The 17,512-nt window shown below is 41.2% G+C and overlaps 1 protein-coding gene across 6 annotated transcripts in view; it reads right to left on the bottom strand.

Moving 5' to 3' along the window:
- Positions 1-17,512, bottom strand: part of DACH2 (dachshund family transcription factor 2) — a 239,528-nt gene that overhangs the window by 104,488 nt on the left and 117,528 nt on the right. The gene's annotated exons all lie outside the window — the stretch shown is intronic.

Genomic DNA, 17,512 nt, shown 5'->3' with positions numbered 1-17,512 from the left:
CAGCTCATACCTTATTTGAGGGAAACAGCCTGAAAGAGAAACCTTAAAATGATAAATTGCTATTAGATTAAGGAGAAATTTCAGCACCACAAGAAATGCACTGGATGGCTGAGGTGGGACAGGACCTCTGGAGATCATGTAAGCCCAACCCTCCCCTGTGAGAGCCACCTGGAGCAGATTTCCCAGGACAGTGCCCAGGTGAGCCTGGGATGTGCAAGGATGGAGATTTGAGCCCAGGGAGCTCCAGGGGTCACCCAGCCCTCCCAGCCAGCTCTCCTTGGGAAAACATTCCTTCCCCAGGGCTGACTGCTCAGGCAAAGCAAAACCCAGCACTGAAAGCAGGCAAAACTATTCCTATGACAAAAAGGAAGAGCCACATCGATGCAGAAAAAACACATTGGTGTGGGTAATGAGCACTACCAGAAAAACAGAGCATGGAGAGTGTTCCTGCAGATCTCACCTGTGCTCAAAGCACTCACTCACTGCCAACCATCTGTGTCTGCACCACAGCAAGAAAATGCAGATTTCTTGTGGAGCACGTGGGAAAGAACCATCCCTGCAAGTGAGCCATCACTGCAGCCACTGTCCTCATCTTTGTCACCAGCTCTGACACCAACCCACGACAGGAGAGCACACACCCAGAACCTCTGCTCTGTCTCCCCAAAGTCAGCCATCAAAGGTAACCCTTCCCCTGCTTAGAACAATTAAAAAATCCCTACAATTATAACTTCAGATGTATTTGTTAGCAAATGCTGTCCAATGAGCATGCCCCAGGCATTTATTTTCCTTTCCCAGAAGGAAGTTTCTAAAGCACATAAATAAGGTAAACAAATGTTTTAGGTGACAGCAGAACTCACTCTTTGTTAATACCCACTGGGTTAAAATAACACCACATTTTTTTATTTCAAACTATGAATATTTACATGACAAAACATGTCATTTATTTCCATGTTCTGAAGTTGAATTGTGATTACAGTGCACTAACTCATAGTTATCCTTACTATAACATCCCTAAACCAGTGACAATGGAGAACATCCTGCAAACAAACCAGGGAGGCTGCCCAACAGCCAGAAAGCAAACTAAGCAAACCTGGCAATACCTAAATATCAAGTTTGAGTTTGCTGATAGACTGCCACAATTGCTCAAGTGGAAATAAAAATTAGTATCAGAAAATACTATGCTAGGGTCAAACAAGAATATTTGTAATAATACTTATTTCTCATGCATTTGTACAGACTAATATTTGCCTACATATTTCTGTATGCATATATATATATATATATATGTGTATATAAATATTTTTTTTAATCTGATCTTTGGTTTTAAGCCCACAAAAAGAGAAATGGAAGGAAAACAGATTGCATTGCAATGGAGGTCAAAAGAGCCACCCTGCACTTATGACCCCTGTGTGGCATTTCAGGTCAAGAGCTCCAAATGTGTGTTCCACTTGGGAATGACACAAGCCCTGTTTGCTTCCCGGACCTTGGTGCATTTATGAGCCAGAACTTCCTGCAGGAAAACAACCTGGGCTAGGAAAGGCCCACCCTGGGGAGGAGGAGGAGAAACAGCAATTGGAGGATGTCACAACTGCACCTCCAGCCCCTTCAGCTTTCCACATGATTGTTGCAGCTTCAAGATTCCATGTTACATCTTTAATTGTGGGCATTTAGCAGACTGCCTCTTATTATTAAGACACTGCTGAATTTTATTGTCAATGTGGCCACAGGACAAGGCTAATAATTACCAGCACCAGAAGCAGCTTGTGGTTTTATATTACATTGAGGTAAATTACACTGGAATTAGAGTGGATTACTTTTATCAAATGGGGAATAAGCTGTTAATTAACTCCCTGCTGTAGCAATCTTTTTCTGAGCTTGCAACTGTTATTAGCTCTAGATTAAACTGTTGAATTAATTTCCCACTTACTTACTATTTCAAGAGTTTTTAATTTACCTGGCAGCAGTTTTAATGGGAAATTGTATTAGTGAGCATAAATTGTTTTTGGGAAGGGTAAACAGTTTGTGATAATGTTTATTAAGTCGTTTTGTTTGAGCAAAAATATAATTGCAGTTTTAATTAGTGCATGCTTGTTGGAGTATTAGGTTTGAGATTACATTATGGCATTCTGAGGAAACAATTGCCCAGGTAATCCCAGCATTTATGAGTGAGAGCAAAGGGAAAAGCTGGGTCAACACTGCCCGGCCCTGAGGGTGCACACAAACACACACAAACGCTCAAATTCACACAAACACACACCTACATTCACAGAAAAACTCAAATTCACACAAACACACACCTAAATTCACACAAACACACACAAACACTCAAATTCAAACACACACCCAAATTCACACAAAAACTCAAATTCACACAACACACACCCAAATTCCCACAAACACACACAAAACCTCAAATTCACATACACACCCAAATTCACTCAATTTCACCCAAAACACACTCAAACACCCAAATTCACACACTCAAACACCCAAATTCACACACTCAAACACCCAAATTCACACAAACACACTCAAACAACCAAATTCACACAAGCACACACAAAAACTCAAATTCACACAAGCACATCCCCAAATTCACTCAAATTCACCCAAATCACACAAACAGCACACTCAGATAGGGCCAGGTGCTCTCTGAGCCCTCTGCCCCCTGCTCAGCCTCACCACTGCTCTCCCCACTCACCAGCCCCCCTGTATTTTTCTCTCTTACAGAAATTCCCTCCTTGTGAAGGATTTGAAGGAGCCAGACATGGAAGACACAATTCAGCTCAAAATTGACCTGGCAAAGGAAAGTTCCCTGGGTCAGCCCCAGCCCCATCTGCAGGTGCTGAACTGTGCAACCCCCTGCTGCCAGGCTGAAAAGAGCATTTTCTGACCATGGTTTGGCTGGAAAAGGATGATCTGGCAACAGATATGGGTGTAAGCAACTCCAGCACAGCCCAAAACCAGCCACAGGCACACAACCCAATTAACATTTGCTCTTGGGCTTTGTTTCCCTCCATCAGCACTTTTTTCCCATAGAGCATTCGAGGTGTGGTCAATGATAGAAACCATTAAATGTTCTTCAAGAAGTCTGTAATAGGCCCTTTTTTAATCCAAACATCCAAACATTAACATAAAAATGTTCAACTGAAGTTTATTCAATTAATTTTGGTTCTCAATTTATAAAGATTTTACTATTCATGCAAAGGAAAATGAGAATTAAGATGCGATGTGCTGACATGGAGTGGAGTTTTACAGCCTTTTTAATACAGATGTAATTTTAAAAATAATAGGTTTAAAATAGTAAAAAACCAAAAACTAATAGTTTTGCTAAATTACCTTTTTATTACATGGTTTCAATTAGCATTCCCTCATCCTCCCACCCAACATGCAGATTGTTCTCTCGTTGCTCTGAAGGAAATTATGAGATGATAGAAGTACAGAAGATACTTCAACCAAATGTTAGAGCCTCAATTGAAAACACAAGTACAGCATTCCCAGCATGATTTGTTGCAGCAAATTCTATAAAAGCTAACAGTTCCTAAAGATGTGTGTAACTTATGGAGCATGGTTCTTGCATATGGTAATAGATTATCCTCCTAAACTCATCAGTTATTACATTTAATATGCACTATGCTAAAAATTACAAACAATAAAATGCTTTCATCCTGACTGTGGTTTTTCATGTCTTTGAAGCCACCAGAAAGCTGAGGTGGTTTTAGTTAAGGTATTACTCCACAGCATGAGGAAAATGTTATACTACAGGTGCAGGGAAGATTTAATCCACATGTTGTGAGGTTACGTGTGGATATAAACAGAGGATTAATCCTTGGCTCCCTTCACTTCTGACTCTCCCAGTCAGAAGAAAAATGGCCCAATTCTGAAATTGTATGGTTCCCTGTGTTGTCAACAGCCTCTATTTCATCTGCAGAAGGTTCTGTGAGACAGAGCCCAACTGATCACCATTTCATCATCATTTATAACACTAAAGATCACAAAATCTGTAGGAATATCCATGCTGAGAGCAAGAGCAGAGGGCACTGCTGCAGACAGAAATGAGCCCAGCCCCACAAAACCCTCTCAGCCTTTCCTGCAGGACTGCCCCAACACCGAGCTCAGGGAACTCAGGGGAACAGTATCACCGAGAAGAGACTCAAACCCTGCTCAACAATGCTTGGAGCACCAGAAATCAGATTTCAACGTGTTCTAGTAAGACCAAATTTAATACCTACTTGAGTATATAAAGTATTAATTATCTTCCCTGATGTAACAAGTAGCTTTTAATGCTCGAGGTTCTGTAGCTAAAGTCCACATCTGGAAACTCCAAACACCTTCTCAATACCTTTTTTAATTATCCTCCTCTTAAGGCATAAATATTTTAGCCTAACAAAATCAATTTTGTTTCCAGAAAAACTACAATATAATATTAAACACTGATATGTAGATCCACAGGGCTTAAGATTTCCACAAAGGAATCTTTTTGTCACTTTATATTCTGTGTTCTCAAACAGGAAAGGATACTTATGGTAAAGAATGCTCAGAAAAAGAGAGCTTGTGACCACAACAGAGCACAACTAGAACCCATTTCCAAACCCACCTTACTAAGGGATTCAATCCATGTAACTTTTAAACATCTCTTTTGTTGATTTTTTTAAGAAAAGAGAGTAACCTAATTAGAGCAAATAACTGAAAGATTTCTTTGGAGAAATTCCTGTTTATCTATCAGCAATATGTACCATTTGTAGTGTCTTTGTACCTTATACTCCATGATGGCATTCCCTAAAAAGGATATTTGTCAAACATAAACCTGTCAGGCTACAGCAGATGTGTGTTAAGACTGGCTCTCCATTCCACACCAATCAGCCTGACATAACTATTACAGGACAGAAGTCAGGAACACGAGCAGGTTCAATCACTCTGTCCAGAACACAAAACCAGAGCTGTTAGATGGAAAAGTTTTCATTTCTTAGAAACTTCATAGAAGAGAAACCTATGGAGAGATTAATGGCAATCTATAGAGCTCAATTTAATATGATCCTTTTTAGGTACCTACAAACACACACACAAATCAATGGAAATCAACACAGATTTTCCTACTAAGTCAGACAGCAATTTTATAGTTAGACAGCAATTTTATAGTTGTGATTCTGTCTAAGAGCAGCAAATTTTAGACAGATGTATGAAACAAAAGCTACTCACAGCTAAGAACCAGAGCTGAAACCAGCCATTCATTCACACTAGATAAAAACAGCAGTAAACACCTTGGATTTGAGGAGCCCTGAGCTTTCAAAACTTAATTTGTGTTTCATCAGGAAAAAAACAAAGTTCTTAAATCTCAAAAAAAAAAGAACTATTAAGAGCACATGTACACTACTAAACCTGAATTTAACAATACTGAGAAGCTGGGAATAAAGAGACCACTAACAATATAAAAATGTTGAAAGAGGGTGACAAGCAAGAAAGGTTCCAATGTCTCAGCAGGTTCCCTGTCTGTGCCCAGTGCTCTCCCTGTGCTTCAGGACCGTCTCCAGGTGGAGTTTCAGGCACAGGGGGAGGATGCACAGAAGGACACATTCTCTGAGGAGCTGCAGAGAGTTTCCCCTCTCCAGGACAGCTGGGGATCAGCCCGGGCAGGAAGGGCTCCCGTGACAGGCGGTGACAGCAGCCCCAGCCCTGTTGTGTCTGAGGCAGGTAGGCTGTAAAATTTCAATGATGCCTTTAAATTCTAATGGTTTCAAGCTGCTGTAAACTTCTGCAGCCATCAAAAATAATCTGTCATGGGACTAAGGGGTATGAACATCATGTCAGAGCCACTCTGCTGTTAGATTTATTGGAGGGTAAAGCATGTCATTTATGCATCAACTCACAGGAGAAAAAAGCAATCCCTATGAAGTCAATCTAATAATAGACTGGAAAGCAATGATTACTGTTTCATGTGCAGCAGCTATTTGTAGCAGAAGTTGGCCTAATTCAGCAGGCCTTGCCTGTCAGAGCTCTGGGATTAGCAAGTGTTTAGATGAAAATCTATCGGGAAACATCAGGAAATGTTTTAATGAAGAACAAAAGTTTTCATTGTTACATTTAATATTTGCTGAAATTTTTCCATTTGCACCACGACATTTCTAAAAAGCTTACTGGAAGTGACATCCCAAATAGAATACAAATGTTGAGGGACTGCAACTTCAAATTATCTTCCACAGTTCTCTGCAATTTCACTGCAAAAATCTGCTCTCACTCTTCTCCTGTGGGCGGAATGCCCTGAAATTGAGTGCAAGATTTTTTAAAGACATGACTAATAATCATGGCCTCACTGTACTACACACATTTTCCACCATCTAAATATTTCATACCTATTGACTAATCAACCTTGTCAGTCCCCACATGGCATAATCCAAGGGCTGGCATCGTTCTGGGGAGTGCAAGCAGGATGACAGACAGCTGCCAGTCAAACCCAGACACACAGAAATGGCACAATGGGAACAGGGCACCAGAAGATGCCAAGTGAGTCCCCAGCCCATCCCTGGGCACCTGGAAATGCCTTTAACATTCTCACTTTTTGAAACTATTTTTTTTAAAAAAACAACAAAAAACAAAACTCAAATTCCTTAATTAGGTTCAGGTTCCAGCGTTAACTAACCCTGGGGAAGAGGCTGCCTTTCATCTTCCTTCATCCATTGAGCAAAATTAAAACTAACCCAGAGAAGATATTTCAATTCCCTTCCACTTAAAGACATTGCTCATCATAGAGCACAATGAATGTCTCAAACTGGGAAACCAAGACATTCCTATCAAAAGGAAAAATCAGGAGTTAATCTGATTCATGATTACATTGCATAGCTAATTATCTCCAGTGAAATTCCCAGCAAAGAGTGAAAAAGAAACAGAGAAAATAAGACATTCCAGAGGATGTAGGAGACATTGAGGGAAGGTTTAGCCACACCACAAGTTCACAGCCTCTACCAGAAAATGACCCAACCAGCAGGAAAGCATCAGCAGCTCCTGGTATTTCTTCTAGATGTGCAAACACAGACTGTTCCACCTGAAGTAAATACTGACATGGTTACAAGTCTGGACTGGCAAGATCAGTGCCAACCTACTCCATCTCATCAATGTAACTCATGAATCTTCAGAGTCCCTGTTAAACCAAGATCAACCAACACTGCATCCATTCTGCACTTCAGAAAAACCTTCATTTTTTAATCTGAGATTTAATATAAAAACTAAGAGGAAATTATTATATTTTAGTCCAACTGCTTGATTAAATTAATCTTGATAATGCCTTTTAGACACAAGATAACTCATTTTACACAAACCAAATTTATTTTATTTTATTTTGTAAGGGGCTAAAAAACTCTTCCCGGGATATTTTCCTGAGTGCAATCGACAGTGAAAACGTCCCATAAATGAACACAAATTCTCAACAGGATTAGGACTCATGCTTAGCTAATGTGGACTGATAAGCTACTCTGAAGAAATATTATCTGTAATTAAAATTTGTAATGAACCAGTTCCTAAACAGGAAGGCCAAAACAATTCATGGTGCGTTTCCTTGACGTTTAATAGGTTTGAATAAGAGATTTTGCTGACAAGTTTTCAGCAATCCAACCCAGCTAAAAACACAGAACAGCCTTCTGAAGCTTTACACTGACTAATCCAACGAATTTCAGGAAAAAACCTCGAGATTAATATGTCCATATATTACACAGGACAAGAGAAGTACTGACCCCACCAGGGCAGAGCCCTCTGAATTGCCACTGCGAGGTGGCAAACTTGTCTGGGTCAGCTGAATTTGAATAATAGGGTGTTCTTAGCCCAAATAACCTAGTGACTTCCACACCTCACAAAATGGAGAGGCTCTTTCAAGCCTCCCAGATTTAGCAGCTGTTGCTCTGACACTGTCAGCAAGGCATCCATCTCCATCACAGCGTGAGCCTTTCAACTTCCCCTTCTCTTTCCTTCCTTCCACCCATCGGCTCCCAGCTCTGGGTGAGCAGGAGCTCAGGCAATCTCCCTGCTCTCTCTCTTTGTTTTAGCATCTGTGGCATGCACAGCTCCCAGGTTTGTCCTGCACCCACGGGAAGCTGTATCTGATGCCTCTGGGAGGTGCCTTCAGGCTGGGTTTGCTCTGCTGTTCTGAAGCACTCTGCTGCAGCAGCTCCCCTGCAACTTGCCTTGCCCATCACCACAGGCACTTTGCTTTTTATCCTCATTATTCTTTTTGATTTTTCTTTGCTCGAAATAAAAGCCTCCATATGTTTTGCTCTTCTTTTATTGGAAGATGTTAATGCTGTGTACCAGAGGGCACAGTCAGATGAGGGATTGCCATTTGGACAGAATTATACACCCAATTACTGCCTAGGGTATATCACCTGTATGAGTGCTTTCAGCACATCTCAGCTCTGTTTCTGGCAGAATTGAAGGCAATATTTTACTGCTGGAAAACAATATTCAGTGCTTTCCAAAGGAGTATTTTTTCTGTCAAAGTCATTCAAATTACCTAGCACTTAATGGCCTACAATTCACTGTAGATATATTTCTAGTTCTTAAAAATGTGACCCATCTGAATTGTAAGTGCTTTTAAAACAGGAGCTCAGCCATATGCACTTTTAGTTAATTTAAAACCATATTCAAACTCTTCTCCTCATTTGAGTTCTCATCTGAAAGAGTGAACTATTACTTTAAATAGATCAGAACATATCAGGAGTTCTTTAAAAGAAAACCAGTCCTGTTTCACCAGCCAGGCACGAGGAGCTGCACATCTGAAAGAGCTTTGGTGTGCTGGGTAATTCACATTCACTGAGTGGATGAGCTGAAATAAGCATAATAAATGAAAGAGAATAAAATAAAAAACAATTTCACACTAAGGGAAGGCTTGACTTATAGGAAGTGGCAGCTCTGATGGCCCAAGGCACAGAATTAGTTTTGCCACTCGATAATTTGACTGATTCACTCGAGTGGCCAGAAAAGGACATTTTCTGCCTGATTTCAGTGTAATGAAGTCACCTGCTCTGTGACTGCCAGGGCCAAGCCAAGTGCAGCTCCAGCACCAGGACCAGGCTTCTTGCTGGTGTGAGACCCAGCTACAGCTGCACATTTGCTTTTTACATGTGAAACCACACAAGCACCATGCAAATTACCTGTTCCATTCACTCCCCTGTTTACAGAGAGCTTGGGGCTTCTGCTGGGATGTTCTCTCAGTTCTGCTGCACATCCCAGCAGAGAGCCTGTGCTTTGCTTCTTTTTTAACAAAGGAGGTGACAAAGGCAAAGACAGAAAAATTGAAGTCATTGCAAAGGACTAGAAATATACCTGACATTTTTTCTTAATTAGGAATAATTATGAAATTCTTTACAAACAATTACAGCAGATTTTACATTAAATTTATGAAACATCCATTAAATTTCATTTTCCTCTTCACACATCTTATATAAAAAGACTGTAATATACAGCCAGAGATTTGGGAAAACATCTAAACAACTTGCACGACATGATGTCAGTTTTATTCCTGCTTTGCTGAACTGGGGTCAGACTGGTAAATGTAATATATGTGCTCATCTTTAGGCATATGCCCAGTTTCACTGGTTATTATTTACAGCTAACCTTTCAGGGTAATGACTGTACACTGCATGTCAAAGGAACAAAATGTTACATTGCTACTGAGGAGAGTATTTTCTTCCTTTTATGCAAATATTGGATTGAGACTGCCCCAGTCAGGAGAGATAATCCACTTAGAAATATTATTATTCTTATTAAAGCACATGCAATCAATATGCAAATGCCAAAAAACCCAGCAATTAAGCATTTTCTTTTTTTACAGTTGTTCAACAGTAAAAACAGAGATGTAATGTGCATCAAAATGATTTATCATTTTACAACCAATTTTCTACTTGACATATGTTAGCGCATGATTCATCTACATTTTTCAGAATCAAAGTCCATGATCTGGGAAACTAATTCTGTTAATAAAATGAAAAGGTGACCTTGCTTAATTTAATAAGTCTGTGTAGAAATACTCTTTCAACATGTTAAAGAATTACAAAAAGGTTATCATAGCTTGCTTTCATGGGAGAGTACTCTACCTTTTCCAGCTCATTTCTCAGGCCTTTACTGTAATTCATTAGATTACATAAAAACAATGTAGATCATTATATTTTAATAAAGGCTTTCTTTTCCTAATAAAAAGTCTGTCATTTATATTCAGACATGTATTATATAAAATGCTTCTCTTTCTGAAGTGCAGCTTTTCATATTCAAGTCACAGGAGGTTGGTAGCTGGAGGAATTTCTAATTTTTTGCAAAGGATTTTCAGCGTGAATTTGGTTTCTAGATTGAATCCTCCAGAAGTGCAGCCCTACATTTATCTTTCAGAGAGACACAGCCCAGGATCAGCAACAGCAGCTGCCACCAGCAAACCCAGAGGCCTCTCTGCTCAGCAGAGGATGGTGCCCAATAAATACTACACTCATTAATCTGCTTGTTTTGCTTTACACCAATTAGCGTCCCCTGTGCTAAAACAGTTTATAGAACTAAACTATGCAACTATGCAACCTTTATAAACTGCACAACTAAAATAGTTTACACAACACAAACACACTTCCAGTGAAATCCTACTACAACCTCACTTAATCTTAAATCACACTGAAGCATTTCTCACGTCTATGGACAAGGACCAGAGCACAAACACATTTAAAATGACAATGGAAGCACTCAACACCTGGCCAGGACTATGGAACCACCTGGATTTAAGTACACTTCATGTTTATTTTTTAATCCAGTCAGATTTATTCTCTCCTTTTTCCTGCATAACCTCACCAGTGTTGTTATATCAAGGATTTTGCCAAAATACAGATTTATAAAGCTTTCCTTTGGGAAACCACATTACTCCAATCTAATGCAGATCTGAAAGCTGCATTTCAAGAGAATATTTTTTATATAAATATAGCAGCTTTTAGCATTTCTAGTAGATGATGGACCAGTATTTTCTGCAACCAGAGGTGTATTATCCTTCCAGATAAAATTTTACCTACTAAGTTTTAGGTCACAGAATTAAGAATTTAGATAACTTGAGTTTAACAAGTCTTTGAAATCCTGCTGGATACACAAAATGCAGTCAGGGTGGGAATCTTACACAAACACAACGAGATGCATTTAACTATACCTGTTTGTGATACTGGTAATTATTTGTTCAACTTTATCAAAGTTACTGTAAAGGAAAATAAAACCTAACAAAACCAATTCAATTGTAACAGTGTTATTGCCAAAACAGTCCTCCAGAAAACAGGGAGTGCTGAAGGCAAATCCCTCACACCTCCTGATGCTATTTGTGACTTCAAGGCACTTCTTAACAATAACTTTAAAGAGTTCAAAAAGGTTTCAAAGTCGGCTGAAGACAAGAGAGAGAGAGAGAAGCAGAGGCTTTATGATCACTCCAGACCTGAGTGCCATGAGACAGGAGACTGCCAGGAAAAGAATGCCATGGGTGCCAGGAACAGAGAGATTAAAACTCACTGGTTCTGCTAACTCTGTGACACTCCAGCCACCTTTTGGAAATGCTTCCCTTCCACCTGCAAATCAAGGCAGCCCCACTCTGAGTTTCAAGATGATACAGGCTTTATTCTCTCGGTGTGACCACCCTGACTGAACTTTGTTTTACTTAAAGATGTAGGTACTCAGAAGGATTAATTTTCAAAAACAATTTTTACAAATGCATAAAAATCGAAATACGTTGCTGAGTTTCACACTTCTTGGACAGTAATTAGTAGCTGAGGCTAAGTGTAAATTAAATTTACAACAAGGTTAACCATTCAGCAAAATCTCAACAGCTTTAGCTATTCATTTGTCAAAAACATAATGTCCCACCCGACAGAGCAGACACTGAAAATGGATCCTTAGAGAAAGATAGTATTAAAAGAGAAAAGGAAAGAGAGGAACTGAGTGACTCACAGTCACCAAGTATAGTTCTCAGATTATCAGAACTCTAGTGAATGGCTGTATTAAAAGAGTAATGATATGATCCTGCATTCCTCATTCACTCCAATTCAGGCTCCCTTCAGCACAGAAATCTGCTGGCATGAGATGGGTGGTACTCAATCATGCTGCACACATGGTCTTTAATTTTAAAATCCAGTTAAATAGATGTTCTAACATCATTTTTTATCTAAGAACATTTCATGATAAAATGAAAGAGCGCACATGTAACTTATTTGTCAGCTTTACTGAGCAGTGGATAACTTTCCTATGTAACTCACACCAGCTTTCATTTCCCAAATCTATCTGCATTCATTATGACAGTAAAAATGAAGAGTTGCTAAAGAGACGTATGCATTTTTATTATTGTTTGAAAAAATAGATCTTTCCACAGTCCTTTGAGCTTCTGAGTGTGTGATTTGTATAAAATATTTCTCATTTTGGGGACAGAGCAGATGGAGTGCAGGGCACTGTGGGATATGCCATTTATCACAATGACAGTGCGTAGGTAGCACTGATCCTCTCACCACAGGGGGAAGCTCGAGCTGCAAATGTGGAGCAGCATTAAAAGCCCGACGAGTGGAGTTTGGCAACACTTGTACTACTCATTAACTTAATCATATTAATTTATTAGCCATATATATCAAAGTAATTCACTACTGAATTGTCACCAAGAACAATTTATAAACTGTTAACGTTCCCCATAGGCAGAGGAGTGTTGTGGCATCCTTAATCAGCATGTTTGCCTTTGATTAAAAATAATAATTTCTACCAAGCCAGGTAATGCCAACAGTGACAAAGTTCTGCATATGTTTCTCATTATAAATGGAACTTTCAAATGTCACGTGTGACAACAGGAAAAAAAAGAAAAAAAAAAACCAAGAAAAAAGGGTAATTGTAAACAGCAAAATGAGCCACAGAAATGGGATGTAAACACACAGAAATGTTCAGTTAAATGAACAAGTGAGGAAAGGGTCTGTGGGATTGCTGGCAGCAGGAGCTGCCACAGGCTGTGCTGGCTGATGTGTGCCCACCTTGACAAACACTACTGGGCACCAGAGAGCCCAAAAGCCTCCAGGCTCTTTCACTGCTCTGACACGGAGATACCACATCAAAATGCCCAAAGACTGCAGCAAACCCTGTTTTATCCTCCCTTTGCTGTATAAAGACTGAGGGGCTGCTGCTGTTGCTGCTAAAGGAACACATGAAGTTACCAGATCCTGTGAGCTGCTCTATTTGAGCCCCACAATGATGTGACTTGGTGCAGCTATTAAAATATTAACTCCACTGAATTATTAATTACCTGAAACTATTAAGTTCACAACAGATTTTTAAACTATTAATAAGACAAAACTGTTCTGAAAAAAGTATTTGTATCTGTACAAATGAGTCAATATTTTAAACACTGCATTCTTAAAAACTCTAGACAGAGTTTAGACAGTCTATTTTAACTGCTTATGAAATAAAAGAAGAACCATTTTAAGAGGGGTGAAACTAATGCAGCTAATAATGAAAACAGCAGTTTATCTTACACATTGGAAATGCAGGTGGTTTGTTTCTGAGTACCCACTTGAAAATGCCTTTTTTTCCTGCCATCCCTGTGCTGAGCCCTCACTCAGCAGCTCCCAGCCCCAAATCCTCGCTGTGATCCCTCTGCTGACCCCCAGCTGCCCCTGCCAGCCCTGCCAGGCTGCCACAGCTCCGGGCACAGCCCAGGAAAGGCCAACAGGGATGTTGCAAACAGGCTGGTGCCCATCACCCTGACCCTCCAGCACTGCCAGCTCCAGCTGCAGGACACAGCCCAGGGGCACTCACAGAGATCCCACCCTACTGCCCCAAAAACTGCTCCAAAAACTGCCCCAAAAACTGCCCCACGCAGCTGCCCTGTGCCCTGGACCACCATCTCACTCAGTTCCAGAGCCAGGATCATTTCCTCCGTGAGCCACCCTCTCCAATACCTTGAAGACAAAATGAAGCAGCCCCCAAAATGTTTTTTATTGAAATAATAGCAGCCATTCTACAGACTAAGCAGAGAAAAATTACAACGAGGGCAGAGTGGTTTTCTAACCTTTTCTGAGGGCAACCTAAATGTCGGGTAGGAGGCCTGGAGTTGCACAGACAATTAGCAAAAGATCCAAGCACTCTTCCAGCCTCATTCCATATGAACAGCATGCTGAACCATTGGCTTCAATCATGTAACAGACTTCAGCTTCTCTCCACACAACAAACTAATGCTTCAGACCCCAAAACTTCCTTGAGAATCAATTCCACAGATAAGTCCCAGCTGTCTTGTTAAGATACACTGCTGATAAAGACTTGTACATTAAGAGGAGATAAAGCCCTTTTTTTGTCCATGTCACTTCATCCCACGGCATTGTTTGAAGGGCTGAGCCTTTGATGACCATCCCTGTGTGACACACAGGATTTTAGCTCTGCCCTCACAGCAGGCAGGGGCACCAGGCTGATTCCCACATTTCCTACACCAATACAAAAAGGAAAACACCTTCTCCTAAGCTGACATGAACTGGACAGTGCTTACTCCAGGCTGCAGCCAGGGCAGGGTTCCTGTGCTGCCTCCTCAGCCCTCCCCAGGGGTGGTCATCCCACACACACCACCCCATCCTTCTCAGGCACGGCACTAACCCAGATATAACCCAATATTCCCATTCCCCCAAGGTGGAAAGTACCTACAAACATTTAAAAAGGTCAAGGCTTCACTTGCAGCTCCTTCACAAGTTACTTAGGGCTAAGAGTAGATGGAGCCGGCTGTGCCAAGAGGTCAAAAAAATCCCCTCCGCACTGGGAAATGCAGTGTGCCTAATTTAACTACCTGTTTATTATGTGAAAATGACCATGTAAACCGAGCTGACACAAACCAAATGGGTGATGAAAATAACAGCACATTTCAAGGAGTGGAAACACAGATGGCTCGTCTGAGTCTGCAGGAAGTTACCAATCATCACTGTGTAATACCCCCTCCAGACAGGGCTGCCAGCTCTGCAGCCACAACTCGAGACCCATCCATCTAACCCAGAGCCAGCCTGGACACCACTGCCTCCACTCCACCCTGACAGCAGCCTGAAGAGGGGTTAAAAATGAAAAAATGTAATGCTGGATGAATCATGCTGCATTTGCTGATGGGGAGCCTGTTACTAAAATGAAGAAAACAACTAAGCTGGACAAAGCCAATGAGGGAGCCACATAAGAGTGATTTTTTTTTTTTTAATTAGAATAACGTAGGCAGACTAACATTAACATCTGCATATCTGTGCTGTAGGAACAATGGGCGAGATCAGACACAAGGATTATCAAGGACAAGAAGACATCCAGAGGAAATGCTTCAGGCAATTACACTGCAGTTAGAGGGGGCAGGTAACCAGAGAAGTCCTCAAGATGTAAAAGCTCTGTCTTGCCTCCCTATCAGCCTCTGCTCTTCTGGAAGGGATGGATCCAACCCTGCCATGCTGCAAAATCTCCCCAGTCCTGCTCCTACAGCCACCCAAACAACCACATGGGGGCTGGGAGCAGCTTTCATTCCAGTCTATTGTCCACCAGTTGGAAATCTGGAAGGAAAACTGTTCTGTGACAAGTGTTAAAACCCATTCTGTTCTTATTTCAGCCAAAGGAAAGAATCCAATCTCAAATTACTGCAGGCACCCAGAGCAAAGCACAATCAGAAATTTGAGTGTAAAGAGGGACAGATGCAGCTCACAGGGGCTCCATCCAGAGCCACAACAGCTCAGATCCCCAGGGAGTTTACAAGAAGCTCTTTTGGCACCTTGGCTTGCCCAGCAGCTTCCCCAGCCCTTCCCTTGGGAACAGGGAGCTGTGGCATGGGGTGACAGGGCTCAGGAGCTGTCCTGCTGCTCTTGGGGCCACCTCAGCCACAGGGACCCTCCTTGTGTGCAGCCCTGGTGACACCACCACGCTCTGAAATGGGCATTTTCCCCTCCAAGCTGCTCCAGGTACTTTGTCTGGGACTCCCCAAGGTTTTCTGGGGGTCAGGGAGGTGGCTGCCCCGACAGACACCCCCCAGACACAGCTCCCTCCCTGTGCTAAACACAGGGGATGGAGATGGAGCCCACTCACACTCCAGGCTCCAGACAGCTCCCAACCGCCTGGAAATTCAACTTCATCATCTTCTACTCAAACTGTGTGCTACTCAAAATATCTGTGAGACACAGAATGTGTCTGTGGTGCTTCACCGTGCACCCCCAACACGCCACATCCGAAAATATTTCCCAGTTTGAGGCAGCGTGGCAGCCTGTGAGATCTGCTGTCCTATTTGCAAACACACACACACACAGTGGAAAAGCAACATGGAACATTCTGGATTTCAGAGAAGAACTGATCAATGCGAGAGGCTCTTGTGCTTTCCTGTCTATCAGCAGTAACATGAACAAGAATCCATGAAATTCCTGGGCTGAGAACGTAAAAAAACCCCTCACTTATGAACTCTAGGAGGGAAATCACAGCTCTGGGTCCCTGTCACAGACATCAGCCCAACTCTGGCACCTGGCTCTGGCCAAGCCCTTTCATTCTCTGCTACCTGCTCCAGCTGAGGCTGCTGTAAATGTTCTTCAGGAATGCTCTTCCCCTCTTGCCACAGGGAAGGTTCCTGTGACATCCCTGGGGCTGCAGGGGAATTAAAGCTCTGGCTGTGTCCCTCGGCTGCAGTGCACAGGTTCTGCAAGCAGAGTGATCTGTGAGATCAGGAGAGATGGCACTCCACTCCCAGCAAGGATCTTTTTAATTCTGCTTTTCCTGTTGCACATTCTACAACTTTGTATTCTCCTAAAAACTTCACTCTGTTTGGTTATTTGGGAGTCCCAGTTTATTTAGACTGGACTTTGACAGCAATCCTAAAACTGCTAAGCCTGTTGAATATTTAAGCAATTACTTTGATGAATACAGCCTGTGAATATAGCTTTATTATAAAAATCAACTTACCTTTAGCATACAGCAATTAATAAAAAATTAAAACACTCATCAGGATAGCACAAGATTTAATTTAAACTCTATTAATAAATTAATGAAGTGAAATTAAATACTGTGCATTAAATTATGTTTATAATTCCACATATTTTCATGCTTGATTTTTCACTTTATGATACCGAAAGCAGATTATTAAAGCACAATGCACTGTGGCAACGTGGACTTATCTGCTTTTCAAGTGTTCCTTCTGTAATTCCTACAAGCATCTCTGTCTCTCCCCAGCAGACATTAATGGGGTTACAATACACCAGGCATTAGCCACGCTGCTCAGATCCCACGAGAACTAAAACACACATGCATTTCAAAGGAAGAAATGCCTCTTACAGGCCTCCCAGACAATAGTTCAGCTTCTCAGGTTGGCTTGGTTTTTTGTTTTTGTTTTTTTTTTTTTTTTTTTTTGCTTTTACAAAAATAACACATTTAATGGAATTTCCTGTAAGGAAATTACAATTAATAAAGAACTAAATTACAAATCCATTAGATTTCAGTCACTGCAGCAGCAAAACAGAGTTTTCATGAACGCTCAAAAAAAAAACCCAAAATCCAATAC

Source organism: Fringilla coelebs, assembly GCF_963513975.1.
Source record: "Fringilla coelebs genome assembly, chromosome: 11".
Taxonomy (NCBI): Eukaryota; Metazoa; Chordata; class Aves; order Passeriformes; family Fringillidae; genus Fringilla; species Fringilla coelebs.
Note: the sequence above shows the minus strand (reverse complement) of the source record. Positions and strands in the feature narration are given on the sequence as shown.